General features: G+C 36.7%; 1 long non-coding RNA gene across 2 annotated transcripts; it reads right to left on the bottom strand.

Annotated features, from left to right (window-relative positions):
* Positions 1–6,692: 6,692 nt before the first annotated feature.
* LOC112743714 (uncharacterized) lies at positions 6,693–14,411 on the bottom strand. Of its 2 annotated transcripts, XR_011871073.1 has the most exons (6): positions 14,148–14,411; positions 13,904–14,045; positions 13,648–13,804; positions 10,785–11,054; positions 10,599–10,681; positions 10,216–10,526 (listed from the first exon to the last, which is right to left on the bottom strand). It is a non-coding gene; the product is annotated as an uncharacterized lncRNA (long non-coding RNA). The 2 variants fall into 2 exon arrangements; XR_011871072.1 differs by lacking the exon at positions 14,148–14,411 and adding an exon at positions 6,693–7,320 and having other exon boundaries at positions 10,409–10,526; positions 13,648–13,905.
* Positions 14,412–23,136: the final 8,725 nt, after the last annotated feature.

The following is a 23,136-nucleotide window of genomic DNA, read 5'->3' on the forward strand; positions in this document are numbered from 1 at the left end:
CCAAAAATCGCCCCCAGCGTCTTTCTGCATTTTTTTTCATGTTGCACATGTCACGCGTACGTGGCGATCACACGTACGCGTCGATGGTCTTTTTCGCGAGTCACGCGGACGCGTCGGTCATGCGGACGCGTCGCTTTGCAAATCTTCAAATTACGTGTACGCGTCAATCACGCGTACGCGTTGCTCCTCGCTGCCATCTCCTTTGATTCTTGTGCTACAGAAACTCCATCTAATCCAGCCAAATGCTACCTAAAATAAACAGTATTGCACAAAACTCAAAATAATATCCATAGTGGCTAAAATATAATTAATTATTAATTAAACTCAACAAATTACATGCAAATTTACTAGGAAAAAATAGGAAAGATTCTCACGCATCACAACACCAAACTTAAACTGTTGCTTGTCCTCAAGCAACCAAAACTAATATAAGCTTAGGATGTGAATTTACATGAGAATGAGAGTTCGATTAAGCTCATGTCTCTTCTTATAGTGGAATTTACAATTGCAATCCTGAATAATTTTAGCATCTCACTTTATCCTTTGAAGTTCAGAATGATTGGCATCCATAGGAACTCAGAATTTAGATAGTGTTATTGATTCTCCTAGTTCAGTATGTTGATTCTTGAACACAGCTACTTTATGAGTCTTGGCCGTGACCCTAAGCATTTTTTTTTCCAATATTACCATCGGATACATAAATGTCACATACACATAACTGGGTGAACCTTTTCAGATTGTGACTCAGCTTTGCTAGAGTCCCCAGTTAGAGGTGCCCAGAGTTCTTAAGCACACTCTTTTTGCTTTAGATCACGACTTTAACCGCTCAGTCTCAAGCTTTTCACTTGACACCTTCACGCCACAAGCACATGGTTAGGGACAGCTTGATTTAGCTGTTTAGGCTAGAATTTTATTCCTTTGGGCCCTCCTATCCATTAATGCTCAAAGCCTTGGATCCTTTTTACCCTTTGCCTTTTAGTTTAAAGGATTATTGACTTTTTCTGCTTGCTTTTTTTTTCTTCCTTTTTTTCGCAAGCTTTGTGTTTTTCACTGCTTTTTCTTGCTTCAAGAATCAATTTTATGATTTTTCAGATTATCAATAACATTTCTCATTTTTCATCATTCTTTCAAGAGCCAACAATTTTAACATTCATAAACTCCACTATCAAAATCATGCACTATTCATGTCATGCATTCAGAGTCACAGAAAATACCACCACATTTGAATAAATAAGACTACTCTAAAAATTAAACTCAAATTCTCATGCACTACATCTGTTCTTCTTTCTTTTTGATTTAAAGCTCAGTGGGAAATACATGAGACATTTTTCAGAATTAAAGCACTTAACAGAAAATTAAACTAGAACCTATGAATCTACTTATAAAGGATCATGCAATAAACAAAACAAAGTAGTAGGAAACTAGAACATAACATAATAAAAGCGGGAAGGAAAAAAATGAAAGGGAACTCAACCACCTTAGTTATCTGAGCGGTCGTTTTATTCTTTAGGTTGTGCTTCTTTGTGAAGATGATTCACTTCCCTTTGGTGCCATAAGAATAGACAGAAAATCCTATAAGTGAAGCGTCAACACCAAACTTAAAGGTTTGCTTGTCCTCAAGCAAAGAAGAACTGAAAATAAAAAGAAACAAATATTATACTGAAATAAGAATAAAAGGATAAAAGAACAAGAGAGAATTAGGATTTGGGAGATAAAATAAAAAAATTAAAAAAAACTGGTGGCAAACTGGTGGAGGTGTGCGGTGCAGGCGACGCGTACGCGTATGGCACGCGTACGCGTGTGTCGCGAGAATTTTTTTAATGACGCGGAAGCGTCAGGCATGCGTTCGCGTGCCTTGGGTTTTGTGCGATTCGCGCAAAGCCAGCCGCGCGCACGCGCAACTCTCTGTAACTTTTTATTTTTCTCGCACCCCTAGATGACGCGTACGCGTCAGCGACGCTTGCGCGTCGGATGCTTTTTTTTTCCGGCTCCTGTTCTAAAATAGCTGCATGATTAGAAAATTAGTAAGAACTTAATAAAAATCAAATAAGTAAGAAAAATACTACTACAAAAAATAACTAAGGATACAAAATTATCGGGTTGCCTCCCGACAAGCGCTTCTTTAACGTCACTAGCTTGACGGTCAGCTCCTCTAAGGAGGGGGATCATAGGGGCTCAGCTCTTCACCCCTTATTTTGAACTTCTTTCCTGTGTCTTCATAAATTAGCTCAATATGCTCCAGAGAGAGGATTCTGTTTACTGTATAAATCCATGCTGGAGTCTTAGTCAACACCACCTTCATTCCTGGGGAGAAACCTTCAGTGGGGATCTTTTTGTTTCTCCATCCCCTGGGTATTTTCTTCTTTTTGAGAACCTCCTCCTTGGTGGATGATGCATTTCCAACACCAAACTTAGGTTTGATGTTAGGAGGAATTTTACTGATTGTCACCAAAGGAGGTTTGAGTTGCAGACTCTGCTGTGCATCATCAGGGGGTTCTTGAAGGTTTGGATCAATAAGCTCAGCCTGCATGCACCTCTCTCCTTCACCTGTTGAATTTATATCTTTGAAGACATGAAAGACCAGTTGCTCATTATGCACTCTAAGCACTAATTCACCTACTTCTACATCAATCAGAGCTCTTCCAATAGCTAGGAATGGTCTTCCTAGAATTATAGAGGCATTCTCATCCTCCCATGTATCAAGAATTATAAAATCTGCTAGGAGGAAGAACTTACCCACTTTGACCAAGATATTTTCCACTAATCTGTATGCAGGCTTCATAGATTTGTCTGCCATCTGTAATGCTATCTTTGTGGGTTGTGCCTCTTGGATCTGCAGTTTCTTCATCACAGACAAGGGCATTAAATTGATGCTTGCTCCCAGATCACATAACGCTTTCTCAAAGGTTGTACTCCCAATGGTGCATGGAATTTGAAAGCTCCCTGGATCTGGCATCTTCTTTGGTAAGTTATTCTGAATGATGGCACTACATTCTTTAGACAGGACCACTGTCTCATCTCCCTTTAAAGACTTCTTCTTTGATAACAGCTCCTTCATGAACTTGGCATAGAGAGGCATTTGTTCCAAAACCTCAGCAAAAGGAATATTGATTTGCAACTTTTTGAAGACTTCCAAGAACTTTGAAAACTGCTTGTCCTTGGTCTCCTTTTGAAGTCTCTGAGGATATGGCATTTTAGGCTTGTACTCAGGAGCCTTTGGCAAAGTAGGATAAGTGTCAAGAGAGTCTAGGAATGGGTTGTCTGCACGCTTTGGAGGGGTGTGCTCCACTTCTCCCTTCTTCTCCTCTGGAGCTTCCTTTTCAACTAGCTCTTCATTGGCCTTGGTCTCAGAGCCAGATACTTTACCACTTCTCAATTGAATAACCTTGTAATCTTCTCCTGGGTTCACCACTGTATCCTCTTGAAATGTACTTGCAGACCTCTCAAGTATTTGCTTGTTCAGTTGGCCCACTAGCACCTCTAAGTTTCTAATGGAGGCTCTAGTTTCCTGCATAACTTGTGCTTCCGTACTTGCCACTTGTTCACTTATCAAGGTGATAGCCTTGCATTTCTCTCTTGGATTTGGAATTGTGTTACCAGGAAGACTATTAGTGGTCCTCTGATCAATTTCAGTGACTTTTGTGGCTAATTGACCCATTTGAAACTCCAAGTTCTTGATGGATGCTCTGGTTTCCTGTCTAAAACCTGTCAATATTGCTTCCAAATTATTGTTCTGCTGGAAACCACCCTAAGAACTATTGTTGAAGTTCTGAGGTCTCTGAGGTTGGTCCTTCCATCCAAAATTTGGGTGATTTCTCCATCCCAGGTTGTATGTCTTAGAATATGGATCATTGTTGGGATTCCTAGGACCACTCCCCATGTAATTCACCTGTTCAGAAGAAGGTTGAGCATAATCATAATTATCATTTTGCACAAAATTACCTATCATGTCATAGGAGATTTCTTGTGGTGAATTTTGTGTGTTGATAGCTGAGACTTGCATGCCACCCATCTGTTGAGTAAGTAGATTTATTTGCTGAGACATCAGCTTGTTCTGAGCAAGAAGAGTATTAACAGCTTCTACTTCCAACACGCCTCTCTTCTGAGGGGTCTCATAGTTCACAAGATTCCTGTTAGATGAGTATAAATATTGGTTGCTTGCAACAAATTCAATAAGCTCAATAGTCTCCTCTGGTGTCTTCTTCTTGTGTAGTGAACCGCCTGTAGAAGTGTCTAGGCTCATCTTGGACATCTCACCCAAGCCTTCATAAAAAATATCTAGTTGGGTCCACTTAGAGAACATGTCCGGAGGGCATTGCCTAGTCAGCAGCTTGTATCTCTCCCAAGCTTCATAAAGAGTTTTACCCTCCTCCTGCCTGAAGGTCTGAACCTCCAACCTAAGCTTAGTCAGCTTTTTTGGTGGTTTAGTGAGAAACTCTGTAACAACCTTTTCCCAAATATTCAAACTCTCTTTTAGTTGGGAATCTAGCCATAGCTTTGCTTTATCCCTCAGAGAAAATAGGAAGAGCATCAGTTTGTACACCTCTGGGTTCACTCCATTTGTCTTCACAGTATCGCAAATATGCAGAAAATCATATATGAATTGATTTAGGTCTTCGTGGAGAAGACCATGATACTGGCAGTTTTGTTGCACCAGGGTGACTAGTTATGGCTTCAACTCAAAGTTGTTTGCAGCTATAGGAGGCACCACAATGCTCTTTCCATATAGATCTGCAGCAGGAGCAGAATAAGAGCCAAGCACTCTCCTTTGTTGCTCATCCCCATTCGGATTTACCATATTGGCATTAACAGTGTTATTATTATCCATAGCTGATTTTGCAACCTTGTAAAGTCTTGCTTGTTGTAAACGCCGCCTGAAAGTTCTTTCAGGTTCAAGATCAAAGTCTAAGAGATGTTCTTTGTCTCTGTTCCTGCGCATACACAAACAGAAGACAAGAAAAGATGGGACTCTCTACGTTAGAGTGTAGAGAAGTCCCTGTGAGGTAACCTGTGTAAAGAAATAAAATAAAATAAAAATACTAAATAAATAAATAAAAAAAATTGAAAATTGCAATTAAAATTAAGACAAAAATTTTGAAATTATTAAGCCAAAAAAAAAATAAAAATAAAATTAATTAGAGAATATCAAACTTAATTTCAGAAATTAAGAAAAAATATTGGTGCTATTTATTTATTTATTTAAATTTTTATTTTTTTGTTTTTTATTTTAAATAGTAAAAGTAAAATAAAATAAAAAAACGGATACAGTATAAAGGGAAGGGGGCAAAGTAAACGAAAAGGAAAAAGAAAAAAATAACGTAAAGAAAAAAAATTAACGTAAAGAAAGAAAAATAACGTAAAAAAAAATGCAAAATAAAAATTAATAATAATAAATATATATATATAATCTAAGCAATAGGGGTGTCCGCGGATCGGATCGGATCGGATATGGCCAAAATTTCGATCCGATCCGCACTACAATCATCGGATCGGATCGGATCCAATATCCGCAGTTTTTAAGGTTGGATCCGATCCGATCCGATCCGCACATTTGCGGATCAGATCGGATCGGATATCGGATATATCCGCAAAACACAAAAATATTTTTAAAAGCTTATTTTTATTAAAAAAATATCAATAAAATTTATTTTTTTATTCTTTTAAATATGTTTACTCTTAAAATAATATTAAACATACTTTTCTTGAATAATAAATTAAAATAATTTAACATATATGATAATTATTAGTTAAAATAAAACATAAAAAGAATATTTTACTTATTTATTTCTTTATTTTTGCGGATACGCGGATATGCGGATCGGATATGCGGATACCAACACAAAATCCGCAATCCGATCCGATTAGTGTGTGGATCCGATCCGATCCGATCCAAAAGCCTTGTGGATCGGATCCATATCCGCAATTTTCGGATCAGATTCGGATAAACACCGCGGATATGCGGATCGGATCCGATCCATGGACATCCCTACTAAGCAATCAAATAACGAATAATTGTTAATCACTATCAATCCCCGACAACGGCGCCAAAAACTTGGTGCGGAATTTATAACCCACAAATTTACCGGCAAGTGCACCGGGTTGTACCAAGTAATACCTTACGTGAGTAAGGGTCGATCCCACGAGGATTGATGGATTAAGCAACAATAGTGTTTGATAGGATTAGTTAGACAAACAAAAAATAGTGTTGAGAAGTTCAAAAGCATTTAAAAAATAAAGAAGAGTTTGAAGACAGGCAGGTGAATAGGTGAGGAATAAAATATTGAGAAAGCAGTTAAGGCTTCAGAGTTATCTATTTTTCTGGAATTATTTTTCTTACTAACTATTTTAATCATATAGGATTTAATTTATGGCAAATTATATGTGACTAGACCCTAATTCCTTAGACCTTCCTAGTCTCCTCTAAAATTCATCAACAGCCAATTCCTTGGTCAATTAATTCTAATTAGAGAGTGATGATCAAATTCCAGTTTATATGCCACAAAAACTCTAATTACCTAAAAATAAAAGGATTATATGTCACGTATCCCGTTAAATCCAGATAATTAAAATTTAGGAGAATTTGTTTTTAAGCTGTTGTTCAAGTAAAGAGCTTTTCCAAGTTATACAAGAACTCAAATAGAAAGAGGGTCATACTTCCGTTCCACCCAAATTCATAAAATAAAGAACAAAAATAATTCTTAAATTATAAATCCATACATAAATTAAAATAGAAAAAGCAATAAAATCAATCCATAGAAATAGACAGAGCTCCTAACCTTAACAATGGAGGATTAGTTGCTCATGGTTCAAAGTAGAAAATAAGGATTCAGGTAAAAATGTACTTTTCCAATCTGATGGATCTGAATCCCCTTTTATAATTAATCCTAATAATTTAAAAATTAAATTTCTAAAATTAAAATTAAAATATTATTTTTTCCTATTTAAAAATCAAATTTGAATTTAAATTCGAATTAATTAACAAGTCTTCAGCTGATGGGTGGGGACCACTTGATTTGTACATTCTGCAGCTTCTAATCTGTGTTTTCTGGGTTGGAAACTGGGTCAAAACAGCCCAGAAATCGCCCCCAGCGTCTTTCTGCATTTTTTTGCACGTTGCGCATGTCACGCGTACGCGTCGGTCACGCGTACGTGTCGATGGTCTTTTCGCGAGTCACGCAGACGCGTCAGTCACGTGGACGCGTCGCTTTGCAAATCTTCAAATCACGCGTACGCGTCAGTCACGCGTACGTGTCGCTCCTCGCTGCCATCTCCTTTGATTCTCGTGCTGCAGAAACTCCATCAAATCCAGCCGAATGCTACCTAAAATAAACAGTATTGCACAAAACTCAAAATAGCATCCATTGTGGCTAAAATATAATTAATTCTTAATTAAAATCAACAAATTACATGCAAATTTACTAGAAAAAAATACGAAAGATGCTCACGCATCAGTCAGTACCTGACTTCCGGAGGTACTTACTCTTTCTTAGCACCAATAAATTATTTATTTTTCTTTTGTTTAGGATAGGATAAAATTGCATAGTAATAGATATTTGCATGCATGTTCTAATTGGTTGAAAAACAATAAGTTTCTTTTTAAGACCCTATTTTTGAAAATTTCACTAAAATTTCACTAATTTAAATTAAAATTTTTTTGTTAAACTTGTTTGGAAGTTGCATTTGGAACATGATTTTAAAGCTAAAATACATAACCTATGAGACTTGAGTTTAATTACATGGTTACATTATTTAACCATAATATTTTATTCTTGTGTGTTTTTCTTCTCTATGATTGCAATCTATATTTTGTTCCATCCTATATGTCCAATGTTTAATGTATTTAAATGTATGCATATGATTGAGGCCATCATTTGATTAGCTCACTTATCCCAAATAGCCTACCCTTTTAATCACCTTTGTTAGCCACTTTGAGCCTTTTAATCCTATTTGTTCTATATTTTACCACATCACTAGCCTTAAGCAGAAAAACAAATTAAATACCCCAAATTGAATCTTTGGTTAGCTTAAGATAGAGATTGTATGTCAATTAAGTGTGGAAAAACTATGGGAACATGGGTTAACAAGGGAATGTGTTATGTTTTTACAATTGATAAAATATTGGGAATTTGGGTACCTACTCATGTGAAACTAGAAAATTAAAAATTTATGTGCATTGATAAGTTATGTTTACTTTTCTTTAAAAAAAATTTCAATAATTAAATAAATAAATAAGGGGACAAAATTACCCCAATGTTAAGTTTAATGAAAAAATCAATGCATATGTGATACAAGTTAAGAGAAAAGTTGATGCATGAGTATGTAATGAAAAAGTGGGAAATTTGGGTAGCTAGGCATGAATTTAGAAGTTATATAGAGTGTGTATGTATAGGTAAAGAGCTTAGGTTAATCAATGATTCAATTTATAGCTCACTTAGCCATATATATACCCTCACCTTTACATTAGCCCCATTACAACCTTGAAAAGACCTCATGATGTTTGCATTGGTGTATTAAATACTTGTTGATTGGTTAGGTGAAGAACAAAGTTTAGAAAGCATGACTAGGGAAGAGTAGAGTGATTACCCTATATACTTGAGTGATTAGAGTGCATACACACCATTAGTTAGGGTTCAATGTTTGATTCTATGTTCCCTACTTTCATGAGCTGTCTTCTTACAAGTTTACTTGTTTTTACTGTATGATTTTAATTAGTGATATCTGATTTATGTTTGTCTTGAAGAACTTATTTACTTTTTACTAAGTAGACAGAATCATCTTAGCATATAGCTGCATTCATATACATAGGTTGCATTGCATTGCATGAGTCTTACTTTTTTCTACTCATTTATTTTATCTCCTTAAGCTAAGCATGAGGACATGCTAATGTTTAAGTGTGGAAAGGTTGATAAACCATTATTTTATGGTTTATTTTATGTTCAATTAAGTGGTTTCATCAAGTCTTTACCCACTTATTCATATGAATTACATGATTTTACAATTCCTTCCTAGTTTTGTTCTATGGTTGAAAACTTGCTTCCTAGGAAACTTTCATTTGTGTATTTTGATTCTCCTTTATACCATTCGATGCCGTGATCCGTGTGTTAAGTGTTTCAGGCTTCATAGGGCAGGAATGACTTAAAGAATGGAGAGGAAGCTTGCAAAAATGGAAGGAACACAAGAAACCAAGGAGATGACCAGCGAGCATCGACGCGCAGGCATAGCTCACACGTGCACGCGATATGGAGAAAATTGTAGCGATGCGTGCGCGTGCCTGACGCGCACGCGTGGATTGGAGTTTCACAAAAGACGCGCACGCGTGAATGACGCGTACGCGTGACAAGGAAATTCGCCGAATGACGCGCACGCGTGACTGACGCGTACGCGTGACATGCGCGATCTGCAGAAATAACAGAAAACGTTGGGGGCAATTTCGGGCCGAGTTTTGACCCAGTTTCTGGCCTAGAAACATAGATTATAACCAGGAAACATGCAGAGACTCAACACATTCTCATTAGGATAGTTTTTAGTTTTAGATGTGAATCTAGAGAGAAATTACTCTTCCTCTAGGTTTTCTTTATATTCATAGTTTATTAGTTTTATGCTTTTGCTTTTGGATATTGAAGAGTCATCACCTCTGTTGAAGATACTATTCTAGTTTATTTCCTTACTTCCTATTTATTTATTCCATATTCTTAATTCTTGTTTAGAGTGGTAATTGGATTATTTTGGATTTATTAATGCAAAGGATTACTTTTATTTTTAATTAATTTTCAATCCCTATTTTATTTAATTTATCATGTCTTCTTCTTATATTTTATTGAGCGTTATATTCATGTCAATGGAGTAGATTCCCTACTTGACATGGGGGTTGATTAAGAAGAGACACTTGAGTTGGAATGCTCAAGTGATTAGTTAAATTGGAAGTTGTTGGCTAATTCTGTATTTACTAACGCTAGACCTTCCCAAAGGAGATGACTAGGATTTGCAAATAAGAGTTAGCTCAATCACTTGACTTTTCTTTATTTAGTAAGGGTTAACTAAGTGAAAATAACAACCTCTTTATACTACACTTGAGAGAATTCCAACAAGGATATAACTTTCAATTAATCATTCCCCCAGTCAAGGCTTTTTAATTTAAATAATATAAATTTTTTTTAATTTTCATTGCACTAAATTACTATTATTTATTTTTCTGTCATTCAACTCTCAAAATCACTCAGAAAACTCCTGATTAATAAATTAGCACCCTTTCTTACAACTTGTTGGGAGACGACCTAGGACTCATACTCCTAGTATTTTTATTCTGATTTTTGTGACACATTTCTAAATTGATGAGGCAGATTTCAGCTGGTTAAGAGCTATACTCGTAATATAATTTCTAATTTGATTTCTTAATTAGCCGACTTACGCCACGCATCAGTGACCCCACCACATTAGGAGCCCTTCATTGGAAGACAAAAGCACCACCTTGGACCTTAAACTTCATTTGGCTACTGCTTCAACAATCACTTCCCACGAAGCTTAACCTGCAGATGCAAGGAGTTAATTGTTTCACATTATGTTGCCGATGCATGGAAAAAGAGGGATCGGAGCTTCACCTGTTCAAAGAGTGCGAATGGACTAAGCGATTCTAGTTCGCTACCCATTCACAATCCGATCAGAAATTGAGCCATCATCCTCCCTACAACAATGGTTCCAATACATCATCAACAATATCGAAAGAGTAAAGACGAGTTTATTGCTTTGCTGTCTTCATGCCTTTTGGATTAGAAGAAACAAATTACTTCTTGAAGATGAACATAGGTCTCCTGAATTAATGGTTCAGAACGCGCAGCGGGACTATGCAAAATTTAGCACCGTGAATGCACCCTATCCTACGGCGCTGCATTCTCTGTCGTCGAGAAGCCAGAGCTGCTCTAGTTGGACAGCGCCATTGCTGGGATTTTTCAAGATGAATGTTGATGCTGCAGTGGTTGACAGACACAACAGAGGTGTAGGTGTGGCTATTCATAATCACCATGGACAACTGGTAGCTGCTGCGACATCTGCAATATCTGCATCCCACTTAGTCAGAGAGGCCAAAGCAAAATATTTCTTTATGGGCCTACACGTTGCAATGAAAAGAGGGCTCTTGGATGTTATTTTGGAAAGTGACACCATGCACATTGTGAATACAGTGCTATCTACACAAATATCTCAAGACAATTGTGGACTTATTATTTCTATAGTAAATTTTGTTTGTAAAGCTTTAGGAATTTTCAAGTTACCCATGTAAAACGAAGTGGAAATCTTGTAGCACATTCCCTTGCATCTTTAGCTCTTACTAGGCCAAACCTTGTGTAGCTGCAAGAATTTTCCTTACAAATTTTTAACCAAGCCCATTTGGATGTATTTGGGCTAGCCTTTTAATATATAAAACTAATTAACCTTAAAAAAAAAACTACTGGATTCATGTGGACTGAAACTAATCAAAACAAAGGTCATATGTCAATTAGAGTCCATCCAATGACGATGATTGAAACTTTTAAAGTCAGATTGTGCTTGTTCTAAAGACAAAACAAGCAGAAATACTGCACCAATTGAGGCCCATAAGTTGCTACAATTACATCTACAATATTATTTCAATAGTGACGGTGGCAAGATTATGGGGAATCATAAACAAGATTGTTTCACCAATTCAAAGTGCTTTCGTCAGCGACAGGCTCATTCAGGACAATATTATTATTGTGTAAGAACCATTCCACAAGATTACTAGCAAAGGGAAAGAAGCCTCTCATGATTTAGCCATCAAACTTGACATGAACAAATCAAATGACAGGATGGAATGAAAATTTGTAGATGAAGTTCTCAAAGGTATCGGGTTTCATAAAAAATGGGTTAAGTTCACTATGAAATGCATCAAAAATGTATCATATAGATTCAAATAAATGGAATTCTAACTAGGAAACTTTTCCCACAAAGAGGACTAAGACAGGGAGACCCCCTTTTTCCTTATCTTTTCATTATTGCTTTCGAGGTTTTCACTATCTTAATAGATGATGCACTGAACAAAAATCTAATTTATGGGGTCACAGTAGCTCCTGATGCACCAATAATAACTCATCTACTGTTTTTTGACGATTATATCATTTTTCAAGAGTGAAAAAGGACAAAATTTACCAACTTATCTAGATCCTCAATCAATACACCTCGGCTTCAGGACAAGTCATCAATATGGAGAAATCTAAAATAACATTTGGCAACAAAATTTCTATCTAAACTAGAATCAACATAGAACAATATTCTAGCTTGGGACAACCCGGGAAAGTACCTAGGTCTTCCAGCACAATGGGGAAGAGTGAAATGCAAGTCTCTGGAGTGGATTATGGAAAAAGTGGAGGGAAAAAGAAAAGGGTGAAAATCAAGCCGGGAAGGAAGTCCTCAATAAGGCAATCATACAAGCTATTCCAACATATGCCATGAGTATCCTAAAGTTTCCAAAATCCTTTTGTGACAAACTAAATGCAAAAATTGCTAAGTTCTGGTGGAGAAGCCAATGAAAAGAAAGGAGGATACATTGGAAAATCTGGGCGAAGCTTTGCTTGAGTAAGAAAGAGGGCGGACTGGGTTTTAAAGAATTCCACCATCAAAATACATCTCATTTGGCCAAACAAGCATGGAGAATTATCAAGAACCTAGGAGAATTATGAGTGCAAATTTTAAAAGCTCTATATTTTCCAAATTGCGAGTTTTGGGAAGCAAAAAATACCAAAATGGCTTGTGGGTGTGGAATAGCATACTGTAAGGAAGGGAACTCTTAAAGAACAAAGGAAAATTGGGCATGGGTAAAGGAAACGTAGTGAGATTATGAAGTGACAATTATATTCATGGCATCAACGAATCACTCAACAAAGAAAGCAGGGATAATAAAAAAGTGGAAGAGCTCCTCTCAACTTCAGAAACCTGGGACAAAGAAAGGATCCAAAGAAGCTTCCCTCATATTATAGCAAAAAGGATCATGCAGACCCAGTCAGTAGGATTGCAGAAAGTGACATGATAATGTGGCCATTTAGAAAAGATGGAAACTACACAACCAAAACAGGGTACTACGTGGTAAAAAAAGAAGCAGATGACATTAATATTAATGACAACCCTTCAACAAGCAACAAATTGGAGGACCTTTGGTGATGGACATAGAACATGAAGGCTCCTCAAAAAATAAAAATATTTCTCTGGAAGGCATGCATAACATCTTGCCAGTAAAAGCAAATTTAAGAAAGAAAAGAATAACCAATTCTAATTTGTCCCCAATTTATTTGCAGGAAGAATAGATCAGCGAGCATGCACTACTACTCTGTGAATGGACCAAAGCAGTGTGGTTTGGTTCATAGGCACAATGCATACCTTCCAAGGAGAATGTACGATCGATAGCTGAATGTCTCCAACATATGTTCAAGAAATGCAAGAGTGCAGGCACATAGGCGCAACTCAGAATTGGAATTATTATGTGAACTATATGGAAGGCAAGGAACAAGATGGTATATAATAACATAGAGCCTATACCAGAGACCACCATCAAACATGCAAGAATAATAGAGCAGGAGCATAGCAGTCAAATAGAGGACAAACAAGTCAAGGCTAAGGATACCAGCAAAAGAAGTAAAATACCTGTAATATGGAGGCCTCCACCACAGAACTGGATCAAGCTAAACACTGATGCTTCATTCTCAAGTGGAACCAAGTCAGGTGCAACAGCAGTGGTGATCAGAGACCATAGAGAGAAGGTGTTGGGTGGAACAACATTAGAGATTCAAGCAAGCTCGAGCTTGTCAGCAAAAGCACAAGCAGTAAGGGAAGTAGTTATTATGGCTAAAAATCTTGACATTCAAAAGGCCATTATTGAAACAGATTGTCAATTACTCACCCAGACCATCAAATCAGGAAGTACAATTTGGAAAATAGACCCAATAATCCAAGACATAAAAATGGCACAGAAAACGAATCCAAACTGTGGCCTTACATGGGCTCCTCGAGAAGGAAACAAGCTTGCACATTCCTTAGCAGCCCTAAAACACCATGTTCAATTACCCAAGTCATGGACATCCAATCCCCATCCAATCCCCCATCTCAGATAGCGGATATCGTCAGGAAGGATAAATTAAGCTTACCGCTACCAAATATTTTTCTCCAGAATAAGATGCTCTCTCAGATTCGGGACTAGAGTGGCCAACACTCACATTGCAAGCCACTCCAAGTCTCATAGCGGGATTGCATTTGGTGGCTTTGATTATTGAGCATGATACATCAAGGAAATTAACTGATCTTGCTCCTTGCATTCGTTTATGTCATCTGGTTTTCTGCATCCCTGTCCAACAGTGTACACATTCAAGTTTCAATTGACTTAGCTCTTCCTAAGAGCCAAGCATGTATGTTATCAACTATTAGCAAGGCGTAGTGATTTAGAAATTTGTCTCAGGACCTTGGACATTAGTTTAGAATTAGGGATTATTGCTTAGAGGGTCGGTTGGTTTCAGTGTGGGTTGGGCTTCTTGGTCCACATCCCATAAAAAAAAACTTTCAAAGTCGGCATTATCTTCACTTATTTATGTTTTTATTATGTCTTTATATTTGGACTGTAAAGGTCATGATTGCTTATTAAATTTACATTACTTTACGTTTGTGTATGTACATGCCTGCACCACATATACTGCTGAGGTTTTTAGTGATGTTTTGGTATATTCATTGTATGATTGGAATTCAGATAGAAACTGTCAAATTTAACAGTTGATAATTATAGTACAAATGATACCACTATGATTGATCATATATATGCTTGATTAAATTTCACCACTTAACTTTATTAAGTGGGAAGAGTTTTTTTACATGTGTTATTGTGTTTACATTATAAATTTTAATTGTCAAAAATGCCATGAATGCTGATAAAGTATAATTAGAATCAATTAAGATTAGCTAGTATCATTTATATTTATATAGCATATCTGTATATTTATTATAGAATTTTATGTTTTTATTGCTTTGATTCTTCTAACACCTATATATACCCTTGTACATTCTACCTTTGATGACACACTCAATGATACACTTTTCAGATTATTCTCTTATTTCTAACATGGTATCCAGAGCATAGGGTTTTTTTTCATGGAAATTCATTCATAGCCCCTTCTTTTTTCTTCTTCCAGTAGTGTTCTTTACCCTTGTTTCTCGATACTTTCCCAACGTTTTGGTTCGTCACCGCCTTTATCGCCATCTTCGTCTTGTCGTTGCGAGTTCAACGAGTCCAATCGTCGGCGGATACCACCGGACGCGCCGCCACACGCCCCCTGAAGCTCACTGTTGGCTTCAGGTTCTTCTCGCCTATAAACGCCTCCAGCACCGTTGGATCCACACCCAGGATCAACGGCACCGCATCGCGCCACGTGTCATGCCACCCGCTTTCAACCCGCATCCTTCTAAACTTGCCTCCTGATTCACGTGCCACCTCCTCGCTGCGTCGTCATTGACGTGTTTTTCTCCTCTTCTCACATGTTGCCATGTGTCCTTTCCCTGATGACGTGGCTGCTGATGTGGTAGCTGACGTGACAGACAGTGGGATCCTCCCTAAAATTTTTTGGTGAGCTCTTTTTGATTTTGCCCTCTGATTTCTCATTTTCCCCAAATTTTCCATTTCTTCTCCTTTGCGTCTATGTTTCTGCTATTATGAAAAAGTTTGATATTTTTCAGCCTATTCCTATTATCCTTAATGGCTCCAACTATGCTCATTGGGTTGAAGCTATGCAAGAATTTTTTAAAGGGCGAAAATTATGGCGCTATATGACTGGTGATGTTGTTTTTCCTGTTAAGCCCACTGTGTCTGAAAAATCAAAAGATGGGACCTCCAAATCAAAAGAAGATATTGAGAAAGACTTTGCGAAAAAATTGGAAGATTGGGATAGTAAAAATCATCAAATTATCACGTGGTTTCGCAATACTTCTACTCTAGGCATTCATTCACAATTCGAGTATTTTGAAACTGCTAAAGAGGTATGGGATCATTTGGTAAAATGTTACACTATTTTTGATCTCTCCCATCATTACCAACTGCTAAAGGAGCTTCATAGCCTTAAGCAAGAACGTGGACAAGCGTTTTTTGATTGTCTTGCTCAAATGGAAATTATTTGGGATCAACTGACCTCTTGTGAGCCTGTTCTTAAAGATTCTACCAATACTAAGGCATATGAGGATTATCAGAACCGAACACGTCTCATACAGTTTCTTATGGCACTTACTGATGACTATGAGCTGGTTAAAGCTTCTCTTCTTTATCAGAACCCCTTGCTTAATCTTAAAGATGCTCTTCCTCATCTTAAGTCTAAAGAAACGCGCTTAGGATTGACTTGCCCTAAGAGTGAAATTGTCTTTCCTTCCACAAACAGAAAGGGTAAATTTTGTCAAAACTATAACTGTTCTGAGCACTCCTTCTCAGACTGTCATTCTACTGAATGTCATAAATACATACAGAAAAGCACATTGGCTTCAATTGCCCGAAACTGTTCTGCCATTATTGTAAGCTCTCGGGACATTTGATTACTACCTGTTCTACTCGACCACCACGTTCAGATCAGAACAAGTATCATTCTCATCCCACCAATGTGCCTGCTTCTACTATTGCTGTTGCTGCTACTGAATCCACTAATTCTACCTCTCTCAACCCACATTTTGTCTCTCCATCTGACATTGAATCTCTTCTTAAGCAACTTCTCTCCTTCTTTAGTAATACCTCTGCTGCCCTTTTCACTCATCCAGGTAATTCTAAATGGTACTTTGATTCTGGTTATTTTAATCACATGTCTCCTTTGTGTTATCTTTTCTCATCATTATCTACCACTATAAATTCACCTTCTGTCAACACTATTAATGGTTTTCTATTGCATGCGACACATATGTGTTTTATTTCACAATCAAATATTTGTCGGTCAACATGTTGATCTTATTTTATTCTAAATTTAAACTCATTTTATTCCAAATTTAAACTTTAATCTTATCTTTGTCAGTCAATATGTTGATCTCGGTTTTGATGTCAATTTCTCTATTTCTGGTTGTCGTGTGCAGGATCGTCGGACAAAAAAGATCATCGAGACCGGGTGTAAGGTCGGAAGATTGTTTGAGCTCGAGAACCTTCATGTTCCTTCTCCGTCAAATCTCTATGTTGTTTTCTCTCCCTCTACTCTTCACTTGTGGCACCGTCGTCTTGCCCACAGCTCCCTAGAAAAATTGTGTCCTCTTATGTCTACGGGTGTTTTAGGTCAAGTTAATAATGAGTCTTTTGATTGAATTTTTTGTCAAACTGCAAAACAACCTGCTTTATTTTTTCGTAATAGTTTCTCTCTTGCTTACTCTCCTTTTGATCTTATTCTTTCTAATGTTTGGGGCCCCGCTCCCACTGCTTCTATGGGAAGGAATCGATACTTTGTATCTTTATTGATGATTATTCACACTTTACTTGGGTTTATTTGATGACTAATCGTCATAAGCTGCCTCAGATTTATATTAAATTTGCCACTATGATACGAACTCAGTTTTCCAAAGTCATTAAAATCTTCTGACGCGATAATGCGATGGAATATCATGACTCTAAACTTCTAAATTTTCTTGTTGAATAGGGTACATTGTCTCAGTTTTCTTGTCCTGGTACCTCTCAACAAAATGGCAGAACTGAACGCAAACATTGTCACATTCTTGACTTTGTTCGAGCAATGCTTATCTTTTCTTCTTGTCCTGAGCGTACTTGGGGTGAAGCTGTTCTCACTATTATTCATGTTATCAATAGACCCCCTTCTTCTATCCTTAGTAACACTACTCCCTTTGAGCGTCTTTATCTTATTCCTCCCAATTACAGCTTTCTTCGTATTTTCGGTTGTGTCTATTTTGACCTTCCTCAGCCTCATGAACATAATAAACTTGAACATCGGGCTCGTATATGTTGTTTTCTTGGTTATGGCACTGAACACAAGTGTTATTGTTGTTGGAATCCTATCTCTTGACGTATTCGTATATCTCGTCATGTTGTATTCTGAGAGCATCACATGTTCTCTATTTTTTCCTTTTTTGAGTCCATTCCTTCTACTCAGTCACCATTTTCACTAACCCCAATGTTGATCTTTTTCCTAGTGATGATACTATAGGTTCTATCTCAAGTCCATCCCTAGAGCCCCCTCTTCTTACGTCTTCTCTATCTCCTGATGATTCCAGATCGGACAATGCTCTTGCTCCTACTGTCATACCTCCTCCCTCCACTCGTTCTTCTAGGGTAAGAAATATACCTCCTCATCTTCTTAATTATCATTGTTTTTCTACTATTATTCATCACCATGAACCTAAGTCATTCTAAAAAGCCTCCACAAATCCAAGTTGGTAGTAAGCAATGCAGGAAGAAATTTAGGTGCTTGAAAAAGCACACACTTGGGACTTGGTTGATCCTCTTTCTGATCAGGAAGTTATGGGTAGTAGATGGGTATATAAAATCAAAACTCACTCTGATAGTTCTATTGAGCATTATAAGGCACGATTGGTTGCTCAAGATTCTATGCAAGAGTTGGTATAAATTATTAAGAGGCTTTTGCTTTTGTTGCTCGTCTCACATTTGTTCGAGCTTTCTTTGCCATTGTTGCGATCAAGGTATGGTCTCTCAGTCAGATGGATGTGAAGAATGCATTTCTTAGTGGGGATTTAAAAAAGAAGGTCTATATAAAACCACCTCTAAGATATCCTTGTCCTTCCAGCAAAGTCTGCCTTCTTTGCAAGGCACTTTATGGTCTTAAGCAAGCTCCTCATGAATGGTTTGAAAAGTTCAGCACCACTATATGCAATCTCAATTTCACTTGCAGCTCTCATGAGAATGCTCTCTTTATTCCTAAAAGTGAATGTGAAGTTGATGAGCGGATAATTTATACGCTTTTTGACATTGTTTTTAGTATGTTTTTAGTAGGATCTAGTTACTTTTAGGGATGTTTTCATTATTTTTTATGTTAAATTCACATTTCTGGACTTTACTATGAGTTTGTGTGTTTTTCTGTGATTTTAGGTATTTTCTGGCTGAAATTGAGGGACTTGAGCAAAAATCAGATTCAGAGGTTGAAGAAGGACTGCTGATGCTGTTGGATTCTGACCTCCCTGCACTCAAAGTGGATTTTCTGGAGCTACAGAACTCGAAATGGCGAGCTTCTAATTGCATTGGAAAGTAGACATCCAGGGCTTTTCCAGCAATATATAATAGTCCATACTTTAGCCAAGAATAGACGACACAAACTGGCGTTCAACGCAAGCTCTCTGCCCAATTCTAGCGTCCAGCGCCAGAAAAGGATCCAAAACCAGAGTTGAATGCCCAAACTGGCACAAATGCTGGCGTTCAACTCCAAGAAGGACCTCTACACGTGAAACACTCAATCTCAGCCCAAGCACACACCAAGTGGGCCCCGAAAGTGGATTTATGCATCAATTACTTATTTCTGTAAACCCTAGTGACTAGTTTATTATAAATAGGACCTTTTACCATTGTATTAGACATCTTTGGATTATCTTTTGATCCTTTGATCATCTTTGGACGCCTGGTTCTTAGATCAGAGGGGCTGGCCATTCGGCCATGCCTGGACCTTTCACTTATGTATTTTTAACGGTAGAGTTTCTACACTCCATAGATTAAGGTGTGGAGCTCTGCTGTTCCTCAAAGATTAATGCAAAGTACTACTGTTTTCTATTCAATTCATCTTATTTCGCTTCTAAGATATTCATTCGCTCTTCAACCTGAATGTGATGAACGTGACAATCATCATCATTCCCTATGAACGCGTGCCTGACAACCACTTCCGTTCTACCTTCGACTGAATGAGTATCTCTTAGATCTCTTAATCAGAATCTTTGTGGTATAAGCTAGATTGATGGCGGCATTCAAGAGAATCCGAAAAGTCTAAACCTTGTCTGTGGTATTCCGAGTAGGATTCAATGATTGAATGACTGTGATGAGCTTCAAACTCGCGATTGCTGGGCGTAGTGACAGAACGCAAAAGGATAGTAAATCCTATTCCAGCATGATCGAGAACCGACAGATGAATAGCCGTGCCATGACAGGGTGCGTTGACCATTTTCACTGAGAGGATAGGATGTAAACCATTGACAAGGGTGATGCCTCCAGATGATTAGCCATGCCGTGACAGGGCATTTGGATCATTTTCCCGAGAGAAGACCGAAAGTAGCCATTACAATGGTGATGCATTACATAAAGCCAGCCATGGAAAGGAGTAAGACTGATTGGATGAAGATAGCAGGAAAGCAAAGGTTCAGAGGAACGAAAGCATCTCTATTCACTTATCTGAAATTCTCACCAATGATTTACATAAGTATTTCTATCCTTTATTCTATGTTTATTTAATTATTATTCGAAAACACCCTTATCAATTTATATCTGCCTGACTGAGATTTACAAGGTGACCATAGCTTGCTTCATACCAACAATCTCCGTGGGATTCGACCCTTACACACGTAAGGTATTACTTGGACGACCCAGTGCACTTGCTGGTTAGTTGTGCGAAGTTGTGAACCATGGTATTGGCATCATGTTTTTGGCGCCATTACCAGGGAAAGAAAGAACGATGAATTTTACATAATCAAAGTGTAATCACAATTTCTGCGCATCAAGTTTTTGGCGCCGTTGCCGGGGATTGTTTGAGTTTGGACAACTAATGGTTCATCTTGTTGCTCAGATTAGGTAATTTTCTTTTTGTTTTCTTTCCAAAAAAATTTTCAAAAATCTTTCAAAATTTTCTCCTTTGTTTTTGAAAAAAAAATCTTAAAATAAAAATGTTTTCAAAAATATATTTTTCTTCAGAATTTTTAAGAATGAATTCTAGTGTTTCATGAAGCATGTGGAGCCTGGCTGGCTGTAAAGCCATGTCTAAATTCCTTTAGACTGAGACTTCCAATTTGTTATCAAGAGCAAGCTAGTTGGTGCTAATCCACCTGCTGCTGTTCATGATCTACCTGCTGCATGCTAAAGCTTGGCTGGCTATTATGCCATGCCTGACCCTTTGATTAGAGCTTTAGACTAAAAGAGCATAAAATTCATGGAATTCATATTAAAAATTTTGGAATCCTTATTTTTCTTTTTTTTTTTCAAAATGATTTTCGAAAATTTTAAAATAAAAATACAAAAAAAATCATAAAATCATAAAAACCAAAAATATTTTGTATTTCTTGTTTGAGTCTTGAGTCATGTTATAAGTTTGGTGTCAATTGCATGTGCATCTTGCATTTTTCGAAAATTCTCATGCATTCATAGTGTTCTTCATGATCTTCAAGTTGTTCTTGGTAAGTCTTCTTGTTTGATCTTTGCATTTGCATGTTTTGTGTCTTTTCTTGTTTTTCATATGCATTCTTGAATTCTTAGTGCCTAAGCATTAAAGAATTCTAAGTTTGGTGTCTTGCATGTTTTCTTTGCATTAAAAATTTTTCAAAAATGTGTTCTTGATGTTCATCATGATCTTCATAGTGTTCTTGGTGTTCATCTTGACATTCATAGTGTTCTTGCATGCATTCCTTGTTTTGATTCAAAAATAAAAGAGAAAAACATGAAAATGATGTTTTTAATTTTTCTCTCTCATCATAAAAATTCAAAAAATAAAAAAAAATCTTTCCCTCTTTTCTCTCATCAAATTCGAAAATTAGATTTGACTTTTTCAAAAAATTTTTTTAAAAAAAAATCTAGTTGTTTTTATGAGTCAAATCAAATTTTCAATTTAAAAATCTTATCTTTTTCAAAATCTTTTTCAAAAATCAAATCTTTTTCATTCTTCTTAGTTATTTTCGAAAATTTCAAAAATCTTTTTCAAAAATCTTTTTCTTATTTTTATATCAAATTTTCGAAAATAACAATAACAATTAATGTTTTGATTCAAAAATTTCAAGTTTGTTACTTGCTTGTTAAGAAAGATTCAAACTTTAAATTCTAGAATCATATCTTGTGATTTCTTGTGAATCAAGTCATTAATTATGATTTTAAAAAATCAAATCTTTTTCAAAACTAATTTCAATCATATCTTTTCAAAAATATCTTCTTATCTTATCTTTTTAAAAAAATTTGATTTTCAAAATATCTTTTCTAACTTCCTATCTTCTTATCTTTTCAAAATTGATTTTCAAAATTTGTTTCAACTAACTAACTAACTTTTTGTTTGTTTCTTATCTTTTTCAAAACTACCTAACTAACTCTCTCTCTCTCTCTAATTTTCGAAAATATCTCCCCCTTTTTCAAAATTTATTTTTAATTAAACTAATCATTTTATTTTTTTTTTTTTGAATTTTCGAAAAACTATTAACATTTTTTAAAAACCATTTTCGAAAATCACTAACTCCTTTTCAAAAATTATTTTTGAAAATTTTCTTCTCTCTCATCTCCTTCTATTTATTTATTCATCTACTAACATCTCTCCCTCACCCACCAAAAATCCGAACCCTCTCTCTCTCTTTCTGAGTTCAGATTTTTCTCTTCTTCTTTTCTTCTACTAACAATAAGGAACCTCTTTACTGTGACATAGAGGATTCCTCTTCTTTTCTTTTTCTCTTCTCTTTCTTATGAGCAGGGACAGAGAAAAAGGCATTCTTGTTGAAGCTGATCCAGAACCTGAAAGGACTCTGAAGAGGAAACTAAGAGAAGCTAAATTACAACAATCCAGAGACAACTTGATTGAAAATTTCGAACAAGTAAAGGAGATGGCAGCCGAACCCAACAACAATGCAAGGAGAATGCTTGGTGACTTTACTGCACCAAATTCCAATTTACATGGAAGAAGCATCTCCATTCCTGCCATTGGAGCAAACAACTTTGAGCTGAAACCTCAATTAGTTTCTCTGATGCAGCAGAACTGCAAGTTTTATGGACTTCCATCTGAAGATCCTTTTCAGTTCTTAACTGAATTCTTGCAGATATGTGATACTGTTAAGACTAATGGAGTAGATCCTGAAGTCTACAGGCTCATGCTTTTCCCTTTTGCTGTAAGAGACAGAGCTAGAGTATGGTTGGACTCTCAACCTAAGGATAGCCTGAACTCTTGGGATAAGCTGGTCAAGGCTTTCCTAGCCAAGTTCTTTCCTCCTCAAAAGCTGAGC

The sequence above is a fragment of the Arachis hypogaea genome, chromosome 14 (assembly GCF_003086295.3).
Source record: "Arachis hypogaea cultivar Tifrunner chromosome 14, arahy.Tifrunner.gnm2.J5K5, whole genome shotgun sequence".
NCBI lineage: Eukaryota > Viridiplantae > Streptophyta > Magnoliopsida > Fabales > Fabaceae > Arachis > Arachis hypogaea.